Source organism: Canis lupus, chromosome 29 (genome assembly GCF_011100685.1).
Source record: "Canis lupus familiaris isolate Mischka breed German Shepherd chromosome 29, alternate assembly UU_Cfam_GSD_1.0, whole genome shotgun sequence".
Taxonomy (NCBI): domain Eukaryota; kingdom Metazoa; phylum Chordata; class Mammalia; order Carnivora; family Canidae; genus Canis; species Canis lupus.
The window spans coordinates 4968817-4976213 of NC_049250.1; the positions used below are offsets into that span (position 1 = coordinate 4968817).

At 39.3% G+C, this 7397-nt stretch overlaps 1 pseudogene; it reads left to right on the plus strand.

Annotated features, from left to right (window-relative positions):
• The first annotated feature begins 341 nt into the window (after positions 1 to 341).
• On the plus strand, positions 342 to 2373 carry LOC100685939 (annotated as a pseudogene).
• The last annotated feature ends 5024 nt before the right edge of the window (positions 2374 to 7397 follow it).

Sequence of the window (7397 nt, forward strand, 5' to 3'; positions counted from 1 at the left end):
CATCAATGAGTTTCTTTACACTTGTTATTAATTTATATATTTGGGTGCTCCCAAGTTAGGGGTATAAATATTCACAATTGTTAGATCTTCTTGTTGAATAGTTCCCTTTATTATTAAATAGTGCCCTTCTTCATCTCTTGTTAAAATCTAGTTTGTCTGATTTAAGTATTTCTACTCTGGCTTTCTTTTGAAATCCGTTTGCATGATAAATGGTTCTCTAACCCTTCACTTTCAATCTGCAGGTGTCTTTAAGTCTGAAACGAGTCTCAGTTGTACGCGGCGCCAGATCTGCAGGCGGCTGTTGTTTCCGCGGGCCGACTCTGGCCCACACAGAAGCAACTATGTCTACAGGACCCGCAGTCGGGATCGATCTTGGCACCACCTACTCCTGCGTGGGTGTCTTCCAGCACGGGAAAGTGGAAATAATTGCCAATGAGCAGGGAAACCGAACCACCCCAAGTTATGTCGCCTTCAGACACCGAACGATTGATCGGTGATGCTGTGAAGAATCAAGTTGTGTTGAACCCCACTAACACGGTTTTCGATGCCAAGTGGCTGATTGGACGTAGATTTGATGATGCTGTCATCCAATCTGATATGAAGCATTGGCCCTTCATGGTGGTGAATGATGATGGCAGGCCTAAGGTCCAAGTAGAATACAAGGGGGAGACAAAAAGTTTCTATCTAGAGAAGGTGTCCTCTATGGTTCTGACAAAGATGAAGGAAATTGCAGAGGCCTACCTTGGGAAGACTGTTACCAATGCAGTTGTCAGGGTACCTGCATACTTCAATGACTCAGCGTCAGGCTACCAAAGATGCTGGAACTATTGCCGGTCTTAATGTACTTCGAATCATCAATGAGCCAAATGCTGCTGCTATTGCTTATGGCTTAGACAAGAAGGTTGGAGCTGAAAGGAACGTGTTGATCTTTGATTTAGGAGGTGGCACTTTTGATGTGTCAATCCTTACTATTGAAGATGGGATCTTTGAGGTCAAGTCCACAGCTGGAGACACCCACTTAGGTGGAGAAGACTTTGACAACTGTATGGTCAATCATTTTATTGCAGAATTCAAGCACAAACACAAGAAGGATATCAACAAAAATAAGAGGGCTGTCTCCGTACTGCATGCGAATGGGCCAGCACCCAGGACAGTATTGAGATTGATTCTCTGTATGAAGGAATCGACTTCTATACCTCTATTACTTGTGCCCAGTTTGAAGAATTAAATGCTGACCTGTTCCGTGGCACCCTGGACCCTGTAGAGAAAGCTCTTTGGGATGCCAAGCTGGACAAGTCTCAGATCCATGATATTGTCCTGGTGGGTGGTTCTACCTGTATCCCCAAGATTCAGAAACTTCTTCAATGGAAAGGAACTGAATAAGAGCATCAACCCTGATGAGGCCATTGCTTATGGTGCAGCTGTCCAGGCAGCAATTCTTTCTGGTGACAAATCTGAAAATGTTCAAGATTTGCTGCTATTGGATGTCACCCCACTTCCTCCTGGTATTGAAACTGCTGGAGGAGTCATGACTGTGCTCATCAAGCGCAATACTACCATTCCTACCAAACAGATACAAACCTTTACTACCTACTCTGACAACCAGCCTGGTGTGCTTATTCAGGTCTATGAAGGTGAGCGTGTGCTATGACCAAGGATAGCAATCTACTTGGCAAGTTTGAACTCACCAGCATACCTCCTGCTCCTTGTGGCATTCCTCAGATTGAAGTTACTTTTAATATTGATGCTAATGGTATCCTCAATGTGTCTGCTGTGGATAAGAGCACAGGAAAAGAGAACAAGATTACCATGACTAATGACAAGGGCTGCTTGAGCAAGGAGGACATTGAGTGCATGGTCCAGGAAGCTGGGAAGTACAAAGTGGAAGATGAGAAGCAGAGAGACAAGGTGTCTTCTAAGAATTCACTTGAGTCTTATGCATTCAACATGAAAGCAACTGTTGAAGATGAAAAACTTCAGGGCAAAATCAATGACGAAGACAAACAGAAGATTCTTGACAAGTGCAATGAACTCATCAACTGGCTCGATAAGAACCAGACTGCAGAGAAGGAAGAATTTGAACATCAGCAGAAAGAGCTGGAGAAAGTCTGCAACCCCATCGGTATGAAGCTATACCAGAGTGCAGGAGGAGTGCCAGGAGGAATGCCCGGAGGCTTTCCTGGTGGTGGAGCTCCTCCCTCTGGTGGTGCATCCTCTGGGCCTACCATTGAAGAGGTTGATTAAGCCAACCTGATGACAGGTCTAGCATTGTTCCACACATTTGAAGGACCCAAATTTGTAGCAAATTCCATGGCAGTTTTAAGTCAAGCTGCTATAGTAAATATACTGGGCATTCTTGATACTTGAATATGTGCACAGGGAAAGGAAATAAACATTGCACTTTATAAGCACTGTATTGTTAAGTGGAAAATGCAATGTCTTAAATAAAACTGTATTTAAAATTGGAAAAAAAATAAAATGAGTCTCTTGTAGGCAGCATATAGATGGGTCTTGATTTTTTATCCATTCTGACACTCTATGTCTTTTGATTGGAGCATTTAGTACATTTACATTCAGAGTAATTATTGATAGATATGTATTTAGTTCCATTTTATTACTTGTTTTGTTGTTACCGGAGATTTTCTCTCTTCTTTTCTAGTCGTTGTCACTTTTTGTCTTTCCTTCCCACTCAAAGAGTCCCTTTAATATTTCTTGCAGGGCTGGTTTACTGGTCATGAATTCCTTTAGTTTTTGTTTGTCTGGGAAACTATCTCTCCTCTTATTATGAATGATAGCCTTGTTGGACACACTGTTCTTGGCTGCAGATTTTTCCTATTCTGCACATTGAATATATCATGCCATTCTTTTCTGGCTTGCCAAGTTTCTGTGGAGAGTTCTGCAGCCAGCCTTATTGGTGTTCCCTCTAAGTTAAGGACTTCTTTTGTCTTGCTGCTTTTAGGATTTTTTCTTTATCAGTAAATTTTGCAAATTTAACTACTCTATGTCTTGGTGTTGGCCTGTTTTTGTTGATTTTGACAGGAGTTCTCTGTGCCTCATGGATTTGGATGTCTATTTCCTTCTCCATATTAGGGACTTTTTCAGCTATTATTTCCTCAGATAAACATTCTGTCCCCTTTTCCTTCTCTTCTTTCTGGAAATCCTATGATACAAATGTAATGTTGGATGGAGTTGCTGTGTTCCCTAAGTCTTCTTTAATGATCTATAGTTCTTTCTTTCTTCTGCTCAGCATTCTTATTTTCCATTATTCTATCTTCTACATCACTTATTTGTCCTTTGCTTATTCCATCAATTTGGTCCCTACATCCAGTTAGTTTCAAATCTCAGGTTTTGTATTTTTCATTTCTGTCTGATTCATTTCTTTAACTTTTTTTTTTAATCTCTGATTAAATGAATGAATTAAATGAATGAATCTCTGATTCATTTCTTTAACTTTTTTTTTTTTAATCTCTGCAATAAGGCTCTCCCTGATATTGTCCATGCTTTTCTCAAGGCCAGTGAGTATTCTTATGATTGTTGCTTTAAATTCTCTGTCAGGCATATTACTTATACCCATTTTGATTAGATGTCTGGCAGTGACATTTTCTGGTTCTTTCTTTTGGGATGAATTCCACTATCCTGGCATTTTGTCTAGGTCTCTACCTTCTTCTTTGTGTTAGAAAAGCCTTCTATGTTTCCTGCTCCTGAGAGTAATGGCTTTATGAAGAAGAAGCCATATAGTGTCCAGGGCCTGACCCTCAGTGAGGGTCTCTGATGTGTGCACTCTACTTCTGTGGTTTTACTCTTTTTACCTCAGGTTAGTTACCTGAAGAGGCTGTCCTTATTTGTAGTGGGCAGTGTTTGGACCTTATCTAGAGTTTGATGGGTTTTAACTAGGTATGCTCTGGTTTGCTTGCTAAATGAGACCTGACACTACTTCCACTCAAACTGAAGCCTTGCAGAACTCTACGGTTGGTAGACACAGTGTGTGTAGAGATTTCTGCTGGTCTTCTGGGGGAAGAGGCCTGCTGCACTGGTCCTTAGGCACACTTGTCCAAGATAAGCAGGGGGCCGTGACTTGGTATAAGCAAGTTAGGCAGCCAGTGTTGGTGCTACACCGTTTATTGAAGTTTGTTTATACTGAAGAGTAGGGGAAGGAAGTGGCACCAGCCAGCAACTTTGTCCTGAGAGAGCGAACTCTGTGCTTGCTGCTTTCAAGGAAGCACCCCATTGAAAAATTAATAATTTTCCCTCGTGAATCCCATGTGTTTTCAGATAGCTGTTTTCATATAATCTGTCTCTGGGTTGTTTGCCTGCCTAGGGCAGTGAACTGCACTTTGGGCTCTATCCCAGTCAAACCTGCTGATTTTTTAAAACTCCAAACTTTAGGGACATGCTGTGGTGGAGGCCTGTGCTGGTCTTCAGGGGGAAGGTCTCACTTGCTGGAATGAATGTAGGTTTGACCAAGAAGGACAGTTCCACCAGAGCAGAGGGGTGTGGGATTTGGAGCAAAGCAGGCTAAATAACCAGTGTACAGGTTAGCTACCCTCAGCAGGTGTCTCTGCACCTATGCTGAGGGGTAGGGGAAGGTAGGGTTGTTTGCCCATCTTCTCTCCAGGAGTAGGTCAGCACTCTCAGGGTTCTAGCCTAGCCAAGCCTACCAACCTCCAAAACTATAGTCTTTGAGAACTGGTTGTAAAAACTCACAAAAATCAGCCCCTCTTATTTTCCCAGCCAATGATTTGGGGGAAATGTTCTTATACATCCCCCGGCCTCTCTCTCTCTCTCTTTCAATGACCAGGATTCCCTCCCACTGCAGCACCACAGTCTGGTTTCCCCCAAACCACATCTCTGCACTTCCTACCTTATTTGATGTGGCCTCTTGTCTCCCTCTGGTTGTGTAGTTTGTTCTGTCAGGCCTCAGGTTGATTTCTTGGGTAATCAGAAGGATTTGCTAGTTATCTAGCTATGTTCAAGGAATGAGGCAAACCTAGTGTTCTACTATGCTGCCATCTTAACTGCTCCTCCCCATGGGTTTTCCAATCCACACATATATAACAAATATGTTTCATATATAACTATACTTATCTCTATAGAGCTTTCGAACAGATTTTGGGTTGACTTTATTCTTAGTTACTTGATAATTTTGAAGCTATTAGTGGTATTTTTAAAGATTTAGTTTCTTGGTTTGTTTGTTCATTTATTAATGGTATATACTGATTTTCTGGCATACAGTAATTAAATATTATGTATTATATTTATATGTTATATATTTTGTTAAATTCTCTTATTAATACTAAGAGTTTATAAATTCTTTTGGATTTCTTACCTAAGCAATCATGCCATCTGTGAATAATGACAATTCTTTTTAATTTCTGTAATTCATTTTATGCTAAAGAAATAGTTTTCTGCTTCCAGAACAAATACTCAACATTTTTATTGATCCTTTATGACATCATAAAAACACTTACAATGTTAAAAAAATAGTTAATATTGATTTATAGCTAGAGTTTATTATATGTTGTGGGAAATAAGATTCCAACTTTGTCTTCCAAAGATTAACCAATTGTTTAGACACTATACATTTATTGATACAGTCATTTGTCACCTTTATCATATACCAAATTATAGCATACAATAGAGTTCTTTAAAATTTACCTAATTTACCCCATTGATTTGTTTATTCTTGCACTGATTGCTGTTTTCTTTCTTTCTTTTTTTAAAGATTTTATTTATTTATTTGAGAGAGTGAGTGAGAGAGAGAGAGCATGAGAGGGAGAAGCATACTCCCCGCTGAGCATGGAGCCAATGTGGGGGTCGATCCTGGGACTCTGGGATCATGACCTGAGAAGAATGTAACCACATTTGTGATGTGCACAAGCCTGACAAGTGTGTACATGGTGCACATATTGTCAGTGTTCTTGCTGGTTTTATTTAATGGTAGTCTGGAATTCTGGATTTTGTTGTTTGTTCTTTTATAACCAAAGAGAAGCATAATGACTCCCAATTAATATAGTCTGTTGAGAATGATCAAAATAATTTTCTATTTTCTCATTGATTTGCGAAGAATTGTTTAAAAAGTATATTAATTATTTGCTAAAGGTTTTCTAATGCTTCTTCTCAAGAGGCCAAGTTTCAAGGCCACCTGGCTATCTTTGAAACTTCAGCTTACAGAGGCAGAACATTTGTTTTCCTGCCCAAATATGACCCCGCACACACTTCCCTCTCATGCTATGTAATAGACTGCATGGAGGGTTTGGATAAGCTTGGGAAATGATATTGACTAGACACCATATATTTTGGTTCACAGATTTCCTCATTTTAAAATGCTGCTCATTCTAGATGCGAGAAGGCAGCATTATGATTTTTGAGTTTTGGGGAGGTATATTTCAGGCTTTGCCTCCTACCAGGGACTATTGAATTGCTAGTGCCCTCAGGGCTATCTTTTAGGTCACACATGTCTCCTGGAGCTTTAGTAGGAGATATTTTTAGACATCTTATTTTAGATATTTTTGGTCCTCATCCAAAGAAAACAACTTTGTTTTACCCAATAAATATGCCATGGGCAGGGGCACCTAAGTGGCTCAGTGGTTGAGCGTCTGTCTTCAGCTCAGGTTGTGATCCCGGGGTCCTGTGAATAATACTATAAGGAACACCAAGATACATATCTCTTTGAAATCCTGATTTCAATTCTTCTGGATTAATTCCCCTGTAGTGGGTTTACTGGATGATATGGTAGATCTTTAAAATTTTTTTTATTTTATTTTTTTAGGAACTTCCATGCAATTTGCCCTAGTGGCTGTACCATTCCCGTCAAAGTATGAATTCCCTTTTCCCTACATCCTTGGCAGCAGTTGCTATTTTTGCCTTTTGGTAATAGCTTTCCTAACAAGTGATAAGGTGATATCTCATTGTGGTTTTGATCTTCATTTCCCTGATGATTTGTAATATTGAGTATCTTTTCATATACCTGTTGGCCATTTGTATGTTTTCTTTGGAGAAATAGCCAAGTCCTTTTAACATTTTTTAAATCAGGTCATTTTTTAATGCTATTGAGTTATATGAGTTTTTAAATATATTTTGGATATTGACCCTTATCAAATAGATTGCAAATATTTTTCTGCCATTCCTTTTTATTTTATTTTATTTTATTTTATTTTATTTTATTTTATTTTATTTTATTTTTTGCTTTACTGATGGCTTCTTTTTTTGTATAGAAACTTTTTGTCTGATGCAGTCCCACTTGTCTATGTTTGATTTTGTTGCCTGTGCTTTTGGTGTCAAATTCAAAAAATTACTGCCAAGACCAATGTCAAGAAGTTTTCCCCCCTATATTTTCTTTAAAGAGTTTCATAGTTTCAGTTCTTATATTAAGTTTTTAGTCCATTCTGTGTTAATTT